General features: G+C 37.1%; 1 long non-coding RNA gene across 3 annotated transcripts in view; it reads left to right on the top strand.

Moving 5' to 3' along the window:
• Positions 1–17,672, top strand: part of LOC110257515 — a 268,751-nt gene that overhangs the window by 124,633 nt on the left and 126,446 nt on the right. For all 3 annotated transcript variants that reach the window (XR_002340243.1, XR_002340242.1, XR_002340241.1), the window contains exon 2: positions 7,440–7,503. This is a non-coding gene — a long non-coding RNA (uncharacterized LOC110257515). The remainder of the gene's footprint in view (positions 1–7,439; positions 7,504–17,672) is intronic.

The raw sequence follows: 17,672 nt of genomic DNA, 5'->3' as shown, positions 1-17,672 counted from the left end.
TTGTTGTTGTTGTTTTGCTTTTTAAGGCCGTGCCCATGGCATATGGAGGTTCCCAGGCTTGGGGTCGAATCAGAGCTACAGCTGCCAGCCACAGCTCATGACAACGCCAGATCCTTAACCCACTGAGCAAGGCCAGGGATCGAACCCGCAACCTCATGGTTCCTAGTCGGATTTGTTTCCACTGTGCCACAATGGGAACTTTCCCGGACAGTATTTTAATGAAACCTTTCAGACCAATTGAATGTGTGTTATCCTTAGGAACCTCCACATAGAATACATCTGCAAGCAACAGAATCTCAGCTTTAGGCCTGTGTGTTCTAGAAAGGTGAAGATCTAATTATACATTAAGCTTTTCTTCCTGCCTGATAGAGGCATTTGCTAAATGACGGGATAACAAATGGAGACATGTTGTCTTTTCCTTCCTGAGCCCATGTACTTCTCTCTATGCATGATTATATGCTATGCATGTTTAGAGGCAGTCTGCTTGCCTCTAACATGTGAAGAGAAAAAAGCCCTAAAGGCAAGGGTAAGAACAAAGAGCCTCTTGGTACTGCTGCCTCCTTTCCTTGTCCTGGATATTTCAAAACTACAGGTTTATAAGGTAAGTTGGATTAGCAACAGATACACTTCAAGACCCATCTTGTTCCACTATTCCGTGAAATAAGACTAGACTAACTCTAGATATCTTCAATGACAATATATAAAATAATAGCAACCTAATACCAACTCATAAAACTATCAAAATATGATTATGTAATATATACAAAGTAACAAGCAGATCTTCTGATTTTTTTTTTTTTTTTTTTTTTTTGGCCACACCTGCCACATGCAGAAGTTCCCCGGCCAAGGACTGAATCATGCCACAGCAGTGACAATGCCAGACCATTAACCTGCTGAGCCACCACAGAACTCCTAGATTTACTGATTTTTGTATTTATGTGTCATTAGATAACTATATTCTGAGGTAAAAATTACACTTGTGTCTATACCTATATGAAAAATGTTTGATTATTCTCCCAATAGGATGCTTAGTATTTAAAAAAAAATAGAAGCTAGCAAATGTTAGTGAGGATATTGCAGAAATTGAACCCTTTTGCACTGTTAGATAAGAATGAAAAACGGTGTAACCATTGTGGAAAATCCTATGGCTATTCCTCAAAAAATGAAACATAAAATTACCATATGATCTAGCAATTCCACATTTGAATATACACCCCCAAGAATGCAAGCTGGGGAGTTCCTGTTGTGGCTCAACAGTAACAAACCCAGCTAGTATCCATGAGGATGTGGGTTTGATCCCTGGCCTTGCTCAAATGTGGCTCAGATCCTGTGTTGCTGTAGCTGTGGCATAGGGCAGCAGCTACAGCTCTGATACGACCTCTAGCCCAGGAACTTCCATATGCTGCACATGTGGCCCTATAAAGCAGAAAAAAAAAGAATGCAAGCTGGGATTTAAACAGGTATTTGTACACCCATGTTCCTAGCATCATTATTTACAATAACCAAAAGGTAGAGAAAACCCAGGGGTTTTGGCTTATGAACAGATAAATAACATGTGGTACATGCATACAATGGAATATTATCAGCCTGAAGGAGAATTTGGTACATGCTACAATATGGATGAAATTTGAAGATGTTACAGTAAGTGAAATAAGCCAGTCACAAAAGACTAAATACTAAATGACTCCATTTATATGAGACACCTAGAGTATCAAATTTGTGAAGACAGAAAGGAGGATGGTGGTTGCTGTTGAGAAGGCAGTGGAGAGTTAGTGTCTAATGGGTGTAGAGCTTCAACTGGAGAGGATGAAAAAAGTTTGGAGAGGATTGGTGGTGAGGGTTGGAAAACAATGTGAATGTACTTAATGCCAGAAAACTGTACAGTTAAAAATGATTAAATTCTTTTAATGTTATGTTTTCTTTGTCCATAGACAAAGGTATTCTATTAACATAAAAATAATATAGAAGCTCTGATTCTTCTTTGGAAATGGAATCATTTTAGTTAGTTTATTGTTCTGACCAAATTATGGAGCAATCTATGTTTCAATGCTTTCATTACAAGGAATACCATTACCAGTAAAAGAGGGAAATAGAAGCAAATGTGTGAGGGAATAGTAAGGACATGTAGCCAATCCTGTCTATCCCATGACTCCAAAGCAAGATGCAGGGCTGAAGTAGGTGGAAAAACTAAAAAGGCAAGTTAGGAAGTAAGGGTTCAGCCAACCATGGGCAGAGGCACCATGGGGTTTAGAAGAGAATCAGGTGGGCATTTGGAAGTAATGGGTTTCAGTTTTGGAATTTTTCTCCAAGCATAACATGGCCGACTCTCAGATATTATCATTTGTGACTCAATTTCTATTATCACTCCTTTCCTTTTATTACTTAGTTTCACACATTTTTGCTTATCCACTGTATTATAAGATCCTTTAGAATAAAATGGATGTTGTAATTATTTCTGACTTCCTTATAATTCACAACAGATACTGGAGTTCCCATCTTGGCTCAGTGGTTAATGAACCCGACTAGCATCCATGAAGATGCAGGTTCGATCCCTGGCCTCACTCAGTGGGTTAAGGATCTGGTGTTGTCATGAGCTGTGGTGTAGGTTGCAGATGCAGCTCAGATCCTGTGTTGCTGTGGCTCTGGCACAGACCGGTGGCTACAGCTCAGATTGGACCCCTAGCTTGGGAACCTCCATATGCTGCCAGTGTGGCCTTAAAAGACAAACAGATAAAAAAAAAAATTCACAACAGATATTTTCTTAGGAATGAATGGATGAAGGTGATCTAAGTAATACGGTGCCCATCCTGTCAGAATTTATAACGTAGGAAAATATTTATTAACCAAGCAATAGGAATATAGCTTAATTGATTAGTTGGACCACCCACTCTATTCAGAAAAACATATTCAAAAGATTTTTCTGTTATGCGCGCGTGCACACACACACACACAGGGTGAGTCTCAGTGAGGCCTGGCAGATATCACCTGCCTGCAACAGGACTGAGAGGTAAATCTTGGTAGCCGAGGTCATACACGTCTGAGAGTTAACAGTTTTAAGCCAGCTGGAGTGATGAGACCATGGCTGTAATGGTTTGGCTGTAATGTGCTGGTTTCTGCACCAGATCAAATTGAAAAAATAGACATACTGTGCTCTTGACTTACCTAAATAAAGTGCACATCTATGAATATTTGTCTTGAGCAAAGATATCCCAGTCATTCCTTGGAAAGAGCATTCCCAAGCTCTTCCATTAGAACTAACAGTGCAGTATGCTAACTCCTATTTGAAAAAGTAATTCCTTGACAAAATATAGTTAAATCATTTTAAGTTACATAGGTGTAATCTGATAGGAAGGCATCTATATTCACGGTCTATTTACTCTAAGGTTGCTAATGTATAATTTATTTTGATTTACAAATTCATATTGTCATTAATAATGTTGGTAATTCATTTATTAGTCTAACTCATACTATTATGCCTGCATATCAAATAACTGTAAGAATAATTTGCCTAACAGCAGAAAACTAATATGTTGCAGGATGTTTGAATGTTCTTTCCGTGAGGTAAATACCTCCTTTAATTTCTGAGGTGTCAAAGAAGCTCGCTTTTGAAAACAACCAGGTGACAGTGTTTTAAAAGTCAGTAATAGTGGGTACAAAATATGATGAGAACCATCATTTCATTTCTTCATCTCTCTGGGCCTCAGTATAATCCGTAATTAAAAAACAAAAATATCCTTTCCATGGTTTTTATAAATTCTTTGTAAATGGTGACTTGCTAGAAACACATAAAGGATTATTACTTAAATAGAAACCTTTATTTCAAAGTTCAAAAATTGTGAGTGCGTGTATATATTTACCTATGTATATTTTTAAAGTGAATCATAAAGGTGGTTATTAAATTTATTCAAAATATGAAATTAGGTACTGGAAATAGGAATTTCTTTGAGTGTACGTGTGTGGGTGTATGACATGCAATAGATGTGTATGTATTTGCTAAAAGCTCAAATTTGCAGTTTGAACATATAGTTTCAATGAATTTGCCTAGAAGTCTTTTAAATCAAATTCCTTTCATATGAAAAGATATATAAAGAGCTGGGAAATATGACCTAGTTTTTTTAAATTAGCATTCATGAAGTTTGGTGACTGAGTCTTAGCAGAACATATTGAAAATGTAGCTCTAATTGTTTACAACTCTTTCTACTCCTATGTTTTGTAATATCAGCATTTAGAAAGCCCCTAAGGATGCATTTATCTGAATTAAGAAGACTTACAATCACACGATTAGGTAACTGCCTTTTCTTTGCTCTGCAGATTTATTGTCACAAAAACAAGTTTATATTTTGTTGCTGATTTAAATTATAAAATTAATGCATGTTCATTTTTAAACAGTGGTAACAATGAAATATATAAAGAAGACAAAAATTCACACACTGTTCCACTTATCCAAATAAAATCACAGTTAATATTTTGGTGAATTTTAAATCTTCTTACATCAAAACTATTAAAATTTAATTTACATAAATTTTGCATACTGATGCCTTTAGCAGTCAGAGCTTGATCAGAGGATAAAATAGGAAGGCATTTATTATAAAGATATGATCTGATGCAATTGAGAAAAGTTAAACAGTCTATGTGAAGCTGGTCTTTGTCTGGTGCAAGAATCCGAAGACAGGCGAGAAATCGAGAAGAAAAGGAGGAGCAGGATAAGCTAGAACCTTTGAAGATGAGCTGGGGCCAATAGGCTGAACTGGAATAATGCTTCAGTGAATGTGGACGTGCAGATATCTCTTTGAGAAACTGATTTTATTTCCTTTGGGTGAATACCTAGAAGTGGTATAGCTGAAGATCTAAAGGTACCACAGTTTTTAGTGTACAAATAAGCAGGATTTTGTAGAAAAAATGGTATGGGGCTCTGTTGTTATACCACTAACTCTAGTATATGTGCTGCTAAGGCGAGCACATCTTAGGCTTGTTAACTCTAAATGGAATCTCTGAAGCTCAAGGAGGCTCGATGGGACTTCAAGGGAATGCAGCTTATGCTTCCTGTAAGGGAAGGAAAAAGAGCAAGAAGAGCTGGAGCATCGTTTACACACTCCGGGAAGTACTGAGGAGTTCGTAGTGTTCAGCTGTTTTCCCACACTTGCCTGGCTTGCGGGGTGATGGAGCATGTAGTGATGCCATCTTGCTCCATCTCCTGTGTCCCATATAAAGTACCAACATTCTGGAATAAGACAGCAGACTACCCATATTCCTAGAAAGATCATCAGTAGGCTTCTTTCTAATGTAATGCCTATTTTTTTCGACCTGGCCCTATTGCCCTTTCTTTTGTTCGAAACGTATTGATTGTTCTTGGCACTGCTCTGTGTGTTACAGATAAAAAAAGAAATAAGATATGGATCTGGAAATTAAAGTGCTTGACTCTGAAATAGCAACAATCATCAGCTGCCATGACTCTTTCTCCCCATCTTTTTACACACTGAAAACAAGTCTTCAGCTTTTGAGAACTGAATCGAGACAATTACCATATCCATCATGTCACATCGTTATGATGTGTGTGGGGGGGGAGTGGTGAGGATACTTAAGATCGACTCTCTTAGCAAATTCCAGGTATACCACAGAGTATTATTATTAACTCCTGCTACCATGCTCTATATTAGATTATGTTCCTATATACCTCCAGCATGACAAATATTATTCCCTCTTCTGCAAGAGCAATACGAAGGTTAAAATAAAAGAAACAGATTCAATATAGAGTCAGATTTTGTTCAAACTAGCTGCCACTCCTAAGAGTGGAGTTCCCCTCAGATTAGTAGGAAAGAACTATGAAACCGCAAAGGGGAGAACGAAATTTAAATGTGTTTTTGCATTTAAATGCAAAAACATTTAAATAAATTTAGGCACAAGTATGTTGGGGAGTACAAAAGTGACAAAGATAATATTTCAAAGCTCTGTAATCCAAGTAGCAATATTTCTCATATGTTATTTTTTACTTAATTCCAATCAGCAAAATAATACAGTATGTATGAATACTATTAAAACTCTCAGTGTATTATTCAGTAATTGGGTAAGTTGGGCTGTTTATTTGTGGTTAAAGGCCAACATGTTCACTGAGAATTGTTCCTTAAAAAACAAAGATCCAAAATTTGAGGAAGAGTGAGCTATAATGGTGTAGATATTTTCAAGCACAAGCTGTAATTCCTGCCGTGGCTCACCTTGCCACGGGCAGGGCATAAACATCTTCCAGCTGCCATCTTGGGGCAGCTAGTTTGACAGAGATAAGTAATCTTGGCATCTTTCAGAGATGGAGAACACAGTGAAGTTCAAGTGCAGCAGCGTAATAGAGAAGGACGAATCTGACTCCATATTGAATCTGAATGTTGCCCCTCTGCAGTACCAGACAGGTGAAATGAGTTCCACACAATGAAAGGAAATGAACCTAAGCATGAAGTTTCCCCTCAGATTAATAGGAAAGAACTGTGAAACCACTCCTAGGCTCATTTCCTGGAGGAAAGGAGACACCATGGCCCACTTGGGGAGGTGGAAAGAAAAGGGGGAATTGGGCATGAATCTGCACGTGTAATAATGCCATGACGTATGCCCTTACTGTACTTTCCTGTTAGTTCCCAAGATGGCAGGGGAAAATGACAGGGGCTCCCACTTAGATATTTGATAACTTAAAACTAATGTAAAGACTATGAAGTGTAAAATCTATTTCCAAAGACACAGTGAACTCAGAGCTTTATTTAGATTCTGAATCATTTCAGAATGGGGTTTCATTTGGATTTCATTATGTAAGTATAATGTAACCATTTATACGTAAATATAAACTAGGATAAAATTGGCAATAAAGTGAAAAATAAGATGTAATCCAGAGTAAGGAGTGATGTAGCATGTAGTAATGTCATTTTGCTCTGTCTCCTGAGTCCCATATAAAGTACCAACATTCTGATGACTACCCATATTCCCTTCTTCACTCTCACCAGCAATTAGCAAGAGTTCCTGTTGCTCCACATCCTCACCAGCATTTGGTATTTTCAATTAAAATTTTGGCCATTATGATAGGGGTGTCGTGGTATCACAGTGCAGTTTCAATTTTCATTTTCCTGAGACCCTAGGGCTCCTCAGACCTTCTCTATGGATTTGTTATCTCTGAACTCATTGCATCCAAATTCAAAATTAGAGTTATTTGCCATTTGCCATTTTCTTTTTCTCAGGAGATTTTAACCTCTTGCTTCCTCTAATGTCCATCTGCAATACCTCAGCCTCTCTGGAGCTCCTGAAAACAACCAGTTCTCTTATTTCCAGTGCCCCCAGGCTTCTAAAGTCTGCTGCCTGGGCTATTTCAGTGGCCTAAGTTGAGGGAGACAGAAACCAGTCCCTTAGACTGCTCCCTGTCTGCATATTGGATATATGGTCAAGAGTTCTCTTTCTCTCCACAGGGAGAAGCTGGAAGCTAGAACTGTCTCCTGGTGGTGTGGTGCTGAGCTGGAGAAAGGGACTAAGGTAAGTGAATGCCATAAATTTTCCTACTGGCTCTGATAAGGCTGGTGTCATGCTGACCTGGGGTGCAGGAATCTCCAGACTGGCTTCTGGATTTCTCACAAAGAGCATTGGTCTATATGTCACTGTTGAGTCAGTGTCTCTGTGAGGGGAAGGATGGTTCTCCTCTGGTCAGAGGTATTGAGTGCTCCCTGGGCCTCCCATGCTGGAGCCTGTGGAAGAGGATGGGCTGGCTTTCTGGCTATTGTTATATTATCACTGTGAAAAATTAGTGATAAGAATTTCACTGCTGTGTACTCCAGTGTCATCACTGTATACTCATTTTATCCAATAATTACTCACATCTGTGAATGAGATTAGGGAAACTGGACAAGCTAAAAGTATTGATTAACCATTATGGCTCCATCTTGAAGTAGAGGGATAGGTTTTGGAAGTAAGGACCAGTTCATTTGTCTCCGGGAAATCAATTCGTATTTTTTATACTCTCTAGATGTGATTAGTCCCTAATGAGGCCAAAGTGAATAGCTTTTCTTTATACTTCCTTTATTCTATTTTTGAAATTACCTTAAGGGGTCATGTAAGATCATTTTTGGTAATAAAATAATGATCTATATAGATAATTTGTAGGGATAATATGTACTCTAAACTCTAACCTTTGAAAAGGAAGATTTGTTAATAAGTGCCTGCTTCTCTCTCTGCAGTCCTTAGACCTATTAAAAATTCAATTAGTCAATGATTTTGTGACAAACAGAAATAGGGGAAATAAGTGAGACCAGGAAGGATGCACCAGATTAGCATATTAAATATATAGGTCAGAGTAATATTTGCTTGCTCCCTAGAAAATTTTATATTTAATATATCTGCATTAGTAGCATGCAAGTTTCAACAAGATTTGCAACACATCAGGGAAAAAAATTAGAAAGCCAAAAATAATTTGAATGTCTTTAGTCGTTTAAGAAAGACATATCCACCCATTTAAAAAGTAGGCTCAGAAAAATGCTTTGCAAAATTGCTAAAACAAACAAATATAATTTAAATGTCATTTATTTAGAATTTATTTAGTAACTTAATTACAAACATTTCTCCAATACTGTGTTTTTATACAACTTCTTTTGAAGTCATGAAAGCAATTTGGTGAATAACTCTATGATTCATATACAAATAATTATGATAAAATTCCTTATGGATTAGTACCCTGGGAAAGATATAATGTGTTACAGAAATTCAGAGAACGGAGTAACCATTCCATTGGAGTAAATAGGTTGTTAGCTCCTGAGAGAAAGAACTGTGTTTTATGGTATATTGTATCACTAGTACATATCCAAGGAGCCCAGCAATAGTTGAATGCATAACTAAGAAAGTACTTTGATAAGGTGGAAAAATTTAAGCTATGTCATGACTGTCAGAGAAAGAAAGAGAAGGTACCTGAGGCAGAGTAAGTAGTACACTTTGAACCAGATTAGGGGAAACTATATAACTTTGGTAACAGTGAATTTATTTTAAGTATGGATTATTTGTGATTAGGCTGGCAAGATAGATGAGAGCCTCTTTGTAGAGGTTCTTTACCTATTGCTCACTAGGAAATTGGGAACTAAAGAGGCTTTTGAACGAGAGAGTGACAGGACTAAATATCCTTTGGAAAAATTATCTGATAGAAATTTATAGGATAGACTGGAGTAGGAGAAACTCATCTGATAATTGTACTGCTCGTGGCAAGAGTTACCAAGGGCCAAAACTTAAGTAATGGTGATGAGAAGAGAAATGATGATATATATGAAAGTATGTAGTGGAGGTGGAGTTGTTAAGACTTATTAACAACAGGATGTAGAATAGTGACGTTAAAAAGGAGAGATTTTAACTTTTCAAACCTGAATAAGGTGGAGCATTTTGCCCTTATCAGAAACATTGATGTCAGAAAGAGAGGCTAGTTTAAAGGAAGGAGGAAAGATGTCACATTTGCGATGAAAACAGGACATTATCGTGAAGAAGCACACAAGTAGTTGGGAAAACAAATGGGGTGGTTGGAAGGTGTTGGCGATCCACACTGGGAAAACATTTGTTAAGAAATGATGGTCACATCTTTAGAAATTAATGAAATAATAAAGGAAGAGGGGCAGTCTGGAGAAAAGGGAACATATAAACGCTTTGGAGAATGTTTTTGTTTCGGGAGCTCATGGAGACAATGGAGCCAGCCCTCTATAGAAGACTCATTGTTTGTGTCACAAAACCAGTGAGAAGATGGTTTTAAGGTGATGGTTAATGGCAGAAGCTACGTTGTAAAGGGCAAGAGTCTGACATGATTGTGAATGGAAAGAGAGAACATGATCAGTGAAAGGAATGAGAACCTAAATATGTGATCTTAATACAAAAGTTTACAGGAGGAACATTGTGCCATCATGCCAGTAAAAATGTGTAGAGAAAAAGGGAATGAATATTCAAAAAAGGGAAAAATGTAAAATGCTGGATCAAGACCTAAAGAGAGGATATAGGAATAAAAAAAGAGGGAGGGGGTGGTGATCAAGGTATTGTCCTTGAAAGAAGGAGTTACTTCTGGTACAAGATGAAAGGGGATGATGAGTGAAGATATGAAACATTAGGTGGTGGGGAGAGAAGTAAAGTGAGTTCACTGTGAAGGCTCTGATCTGCACAGTAAAGACAAGGCTGCATGGTATACAGTGACCTTCAGAGGCTGAGCCAATGGAAAACTTCCATGTAGCTCTTCTAGGACTGTCCTAAGAGTTCTGGGTGATTTGAGTGAAATGAGTGATACAGGAAAGTTACATGGTAGGGAGAGCAACCAGATTGATACAATGTCACAGGAGTATTAGATACACTTGACTGGCAAAGAGACAAACTCCATTTACTTTAAGCAAATTATGCTGGAAAATAGTGAATCCACATTGATTAAAGAAGGTGATAACTTCAGTTATTAAACAGCTCAGTGGTTTGCAATGACAGTAAATTTTGTTTTTGTTCTTGGCTGTATGTATTTTTTTGAGGACTATGTTATAAACTATTACCTTGCTAAAGAATGAAGAAAATTAATAACATTAACTCTCAGAAGTCTTAAAAGTAAATAAGCCTGTGCAACATCACTCAATCCAATGTTTTTCAGATTTTTCTGACCCACACAGTTAGATGCTGATTTGGGCTATGGCACTTGAGTGCTAACATATGATTACGAACCTAAGGGCAGTTTTTTCCTTAAGTATATTTGTATCTGGAATTCATAAATAAAACGTATTTTTAATTTAGATAACAGAATGTATGTAAATTCATTTAACTGACTTTCATTAAGATCATTTTTATTTATTTTTAATTGAACTACAATTGTTGAATTACAATATTGTATTAGTTTCAGATGTACAACATAGTGATTCAGTATTTTTATAGATTACACACCTTATAAAATTATTATAGTATTACCAAATAGTCCCTGTGCTGTACATTATATCCCTGTAACTTATTTAGATCATTTTGGATTGTTATTTTATTATGGTAAGAACATTTAAAATGAGATCTACCCTCAACAAAATTTTAAGTACACAACGCATTATGATTGACTTGAGGTGCAGTGTTGCACAGCAGATCTCTAGAGCTTATACGTCTAGCTTTCCTGAAATTTTATGCCCTTTGATTAGTAGCTCTCCATTTGCCCTTACCCCAGACCCTGGCAAACACTGTTCAAACTCTTTGACTTTATTAATTTGACTATTTTAGACACTTCATACAAGTGAAATCATACAGATGTACCTATCTGTGACTGGCTTATTTCATTTAGTATAACTGGCTTATTTTGTTTAGCATAATGTTAAGGTTCTTTCAGCTCCTGTACTTATGAAATCTCACACAGAAGTTAAAAGTTAGGTAAATGTCTTCATCCATTTGGGCTTCTATAACAAAAATACTGTGGAGTTGGTGGCTTACAAACAAGAGAAATTTATTTCTCACAGTTCTGGAGACTGGAAGCCCAAGATCAGGGTGCCAGCATTGTCTAGTTCTGGTGAGGATTCTCTTGCAGTTATAGACTGCAGAATTCTCTTGGTGTCCTTCTGTGGCAGCAGAGATCTCTGTGTGGTTTCTTTTGTAAGGTCATTAATCCTATTCATGAGGTCCCCAACTTCATGTCCTAATCAGACACTAAAAGCCCCATCACCTGATAACTTTGCATTGGGGATTAGGTTTTGAACATATGAATTTGGGGGGTACACGAACTCTCAGTCTATGGCAGTTATGGAAGCTCTACAGTCTTTGTAAACATGGCAGCATGATGAGAACTTAAGTTTTCTCCCCTAATAAAAGTGTGACTGGACTCCCAAAATCTCAAAGAAAAAGCCACAGGACACTGATAGGATGAGCTAATTTCTAGAAATAAAGTAGTCGAGTGTTTTTATCCTAATGAAGAACATTGGTTCTCAAACTTTGCTTCTAATTAGAATCATCGAGGGAAGCTATTAAAAATCATTATGCCCAGGTCTCCTCTCATACTAATTAAATGAGACCATCTGGAGGTAGGAGCCAGGCACAATGTCTTTTTAGTGTATACTGCATCAACCTGAGTCACAGGAAAACTGGGAACCAGTGCCCCAAAATAAGATTTAAAGAAAGAGTGATATCTCAGTAACTTCGTTGACTAAATTGCAAATGTTAGTAGCTTTTTCTTAAGCTAACTCTGGTTTTCTTTACCTTCGCTAAAAAGAAAACTGTTTTCAAACTCATGGATTCTTTTCTGAGGCTGAGATTCAGGACCAGGCTCCTTACCACGAACTTGCTACAAGGTCTCAGAGTAGAGGAACCCAAACCCTAAGAACTATGTCGCTTCTCCTTTCCTCACTCAGGCACCTTTAATGACATGCTTGAACTGGTTGTCCTGAGTGAGAAGGTTTTTGTTTTTGTTTTGCATAAATGCTCTACTTGCCTGGTTTGGTTTGGTTTCTTGTGGTGCCTGCAAAAGTGTCTGAAGTCTAGGATTGTTCTTGCTGAATGACTTCCCCCTCAACTTGGCCTCATCATTTAGGAAAAGGTTACCAACAGCAAGTGCTTCTAGCCCTTGCAATTTATCATAGTTGCTACATTGGTCCTTCATTTGCATGGAATTATTTGTGCTCTGGCTCAGGTCACTGAGTCTCTGTGCCCAATTTAAGTGTTCTAAATAGACAACACAGGTTTTATATGCTTATTTCCTCTTGGTGGCACTGTACAAAGTAAAAGGAATGTTTCCTGTTGAAAGAGTTCTTAACTAAGAGTCACTGCATTAGAATTTTCGTTAGATTGTAAAGCATATGTACTTCTTTACTCACATAGATGTTTCTAAATACTATGAAGTATTTTATTCAATAACAGTTTCTGTGGCATTTGCTTCTTGTCTCAGTTATAAGCCAATTTAAAACCAAATTATTAACTCACAATGTGATCATTTGATATCATCCAAAAGTTCATCTACAGTTATCTGTATATGAATAATTTTATCTTAATTGTTTGTAACCTAATAACACAATAGTATTATGTGCTTAATAACAAGATCCTAAACACACTCCCATTTGTTGTGATTAGTTTATCAAAAGGAGCTACTAGAATTACTTTTTAATTTAAAATTTACATATCTGATTACTTGAAGTAAGCATTTTTTTTTTTTTTTTTTTGGTCTTTTTGCCATTTCTTGGGCCGCTCCTGCGGCATATGGAGGTTCCCAGGCTAGGGGTCGAATCGGAGCTGTAGCTGCCAGCCTACGCCAGAGCCACGGCAACACAGGATCCGAGCCGCGTCTGAGACCTACACCACAGCTCACAGCAACGCCGGATCGTTAACCCACTGAGCAAGGGCAGGGACTGAACCCGCAACCTCATGGTTCCTAGTCGAATTCGTTAACCACTGCGCCACGACGGGAACTCCGAAGTAAGCATTTTAATGACATACAGCAATATCCAAAGATAAAAAATGAAGGGGGTGTGAAAAGGCAGAGGATACTCTAAACCTAGAGAAGCCTTTTAAAGTGAAACCAAAGCTTTTCTCTGAATTTTCTGTTAGTCAAATTAAAAGAGAAGCAACATTGAGTTATAATAATCTTATTAGATAATAAATGAAAGCATGACAATTCATTAAGAGGGCTGATTCTGGTGTCTCAAAGAGATGTCACCATCTTCATATAAATTACCTTTAATGATAATTTTACAAAAGATATGAAGGCCACTTTGATATAGCCATTCCTAATACTGACCCTTAATGAAAGTCAAGGAAAATAAAAGTTTGAATTACAATTATACCATGGCAGGTGCATGTTCAGTAAAACAACCATCCTTGGTGTATATACATCTGTCTATTTTGACCTTATGTTGGTGTGAGGCTCAGAGAACTTCATTCAAAAAGAAATGTCTTAACACTTTCTTAGTCCATTAGTAGTTTATCCTTTTATACGAGATTGTTTCAGGCTATTTCCCTCATCCTGCTTTTCAAAGTAGGCATTTTTTCTATCTATAACTCTAACCAGATGTATGACTATTAGAGCATTCACATACGTAAATTAATCTTGCATATAGTATAGTGGCCATGTTTATCCACTAATATAAAGATTGGTTATAAAATGTAATAAAAGAAATTCCAGTTGGGTAGAGATACACTTCTTTGTTATCCGAGTTAGCAAGTAATACAGTGAGCAACTAAATGGGGAGGAAACATGTGCAATTAAAAGCAAAAACAAAAAACAAACAAACATTGAGCTACATATGTTTGCGTGTGGACTTGTGTGTTAATGGCATAAAGAAATCTTCTCCCTGGGACGATGTTGTGATTTGTGTATTTCTTTGAGTCTATGGGCAAGGGTAATCATAATACTTATCACCCAAATTGAGACTTTGGGGAGTGATAAGGGACCTTTATTAATATGCCAGGGAAATAAATGGGGGTTGTCCTGGACTCACAGTATGATTCAGAAAAAAAAAATGGTTCACCTTCAATTGATTGCCTGTTTAAATAAAGCTTTTTGATGTCTGTGGCTTCTCTCTGAGGTGTTTCATTTACAGATGATTTAATTAGAGCTCTCTTGCAAATCTTTGAGCAGAAAAGAGTATTCACGCTTTCAACTCCCTGTGCCCAAGAATACTCTTTCTGCATTATTTTCATTCTTCAGTTCACAGTGAAATTATCATCTTCTTACATAAATCTCTCTTGCTTACTCAGTCTAAAGTAGCCTCACAATTTTCACTGCAAAGTAAGTGCAAAGAGGAATGCTTTTCTGTTCAGTAGAACATAAACACATACTTGTAGAGGGAAAAATATGATTGGAAAAACATCACTTTGAAACCATCATACAATAATTGATTCGAGTAATAATCATCAATGGATTCTAAAACAATTTGATGAGATTTGGTTAGGGAACAAGATACTTACATTCTCTCAAAGCCTCTCCCCACAGGATATTTAGTTATTAGAAAGGGGAAAAAAAAATCACTAAAGTTGAAATAATCTGGGCAAAATTTCTTTAACCACATGATCAAAGTTAATATCAAAAAAATGGGAAAAAAAAGCTATTACCGGGTATACCTTCTGATAAAGGTACAATAACATTTATATAATATTTCTTTAAAAATGCATAATGCAGATCTAATCATCATGGAACAATAGGTAAACACAAATTGAGGGATATCTCTTTAAAATGTCAGTGTCATAAAAGAGAAAGAAAAGCTGAGGAATTCCACATTAAAGGAGACTAAAAATGTTATTAAATCAATGCATGATCCTGGGTTAAAAGGAAGAAATTTTTTTTGATGGAGTTGCGTAGATTTATACTTTATTAAATCTTTTGTAAAAAAGTGTAGTTGATTTACATGTGTCAATTTCTGCTGTACAGCAAAGTGACTTAATCATACACACACACACACACACACTCACACATACACACACACATTCCTTTCTTATATTATCTTCCATCATGGTCTATCCCAAGAGATTGGATGTAGTTTTCTGTGCTATACAGTAGGACTTCATTGCTCATCCATTCTAAATATAATAGTTTTCATCTCCTATACTCAGTCCATCCCACTCCCTCCCCCACCTCCCTCTTGGCAACAACAGGTCTATTCTAAAAAGAAGAAATTTCTATAAAGGATATTATTGAGACAAGTGGTAAAATTTTCATATGGACTGTATTTTAGATTATTATGTATCACTAGTAAATTTCCTGAATTTTTAAGTTATAGTTTCTCCACAGGAGGTACATGCTGAAGTACTTAGTGATGAAGGGTTATGACCTCTGGAAGTTACTCTCAATAGTTTATAAGAAATTGGAATGATACTAGTAAGAATGAGGTATTAGTCTACTCAGGCTACTATAACAAAATATTTTAGATTAAGGGACTTAACATAAATTTATTTTCTCACAGTTCTGGAGAAGGAAAGTCTGAGATCAGGGTACCACTGTGATCGGAATCTGGTGAGCACCTGGCTCACACATGGCTGGCTGCCTTCTCACTGTGTCCTCAGGTGGCAGAGAGAGCTGTGGTGTGGCCTCCTCTTCTTATGCTCCCATCATGATGGCCTGGCTCTTGTGACCTCATCAAAACCTAGTTCCCTCCAAAAGGCCCCATCTCCAAATACCATTATGTTGGGAGTCAGGGCTTATGAATTTGGGGGAGACACAATTCAGTCTATAGCAAATAACTGTAATAATATTTAAGTTTATGTACATTTAAATAAATTTAGAAATATATACAGAATATAGCTATGTGGGAGGGTGGGGAGAGAGAGGAAGAAGGAGAAGAGGTGGAGGAGGAGGAGAAGAGGGGAAGGGGCAGGAGAGAGAAGGAAGGAGGAGGAAGAGAAGGGGAAATGAGGAGGAGGAAGAGGGAGCAGGAAGAGGGGGAGGAGGAGAAGGAGAAAAAGAAGGAAGAGGAAGGGGAGGAAGAAGAACAGAGTGGGAGAGGAAGGAGAGAAAAAGAACAATGTGGCAAAATATTAACAATGAGAGAATAAAGGTGAAAGGGGATATAGGTGTTTATTATAATGGTTTTACAACTTTCCCAAATGACCGAAGTTGAATTTTTTTAAATAAAAAATTGAATAGGTACCTCTCATCTTATTATTGTCTCTCGCAGTGCCCTGTTCTCTTCCTGAGGCACTTACTATACTTTGCAGTTTCTTTACTTGTTTGCTTGTTTATCATCCATGGGCTATATTTGATTGTAATTTTATGACTATAATATGACTTTCTTGTATTCCTTCTTTAAACCAGTTAAGCATAAAGCCAGGGGGGAGAAAAATGCATTTAGGAGTAGTTTATCAGAGAGGAAATACTTGGATCTGTAATCCTGTAATGGGAGTGACAAGTCACGTCATACAGCTCATTTGTCTTTACAAATTGACAAATAGAAATTCAGTTTTTACCAAGCAAGAAAGTCTCCACTAATTTATTTTTCTATGTTGGGGTGATAATTGTAGTTATACTGTTGTTATCTTTCTATACTGTTTGGTAATGTCGTACCTTAATAGCATACTTAATAATATGTTTCTTTAGTTCTTTGATAAACTCTCTGTTGAAATATGAAGTGGGTCACCACTAGTGTTGCAAAGTCATTGAATTTTTTTTTTTTTCTTTTTACAGCCACACCTGCAGCACATGGAAGTTCCTGGGCCAGGGGTCAATTGGTATTGCAGCTGCAGGCCTACACCACAGCCAAAGCAAACTTGATCCAAGCCACATCTGCAACCTTTTCTACAGCTTGTGGCGATGCCAGATCCTTAACCCACTGGGCAAGGCCAAGAATCAAACCCGCATCCTCATGGATACTAGTTGGGTTCTTAACCTGCTGAGCCACAACAGGAACTCCATGTCACTGAATTTATGAATTCATAAATTGCCTCATAATGTCTGAGACAGCTTTAACTTTTCAGGATTACAATTGGTATTAAAGATTATATATTTATGTGTGTGTGAATGTTTGTATGTGTGTTTGTGTTTGCGTGTGCGTGTATGTTCTGCCCTGTATCTTATGGATCATTTGCTTCAGTGATATCTAACACAGAGACCTTTGAACCATAGTGAATTATGGAATTAATGCATGCTTTCCAAAAATACATCTGCCTTTGGCACATTGCCTAAGCACCAAATTAATAGAGATGCTGTTATGATTGATAAAATCCATTTTTGAAAGTGTTACATAATTCATGGCACCAATTTA

The sequence above is a fragment of the Sus scrofa genome, chromosome 18 (genome assembly GCF_000003025.6).
Source record: "Sus scrofa isolate TJ Tabasco breed Duroc chromosome 18, Sscrofa11.1, whole genome shotgun sequence".
NCBI lineage: Eukaryota > Metazoa > Chordata > Mammalia > Artiodactyla > Suidae > Sus > Sus scrofa.
This window is presented reverse-complemented; position numbering and strand designations above follow the sequence as displayed.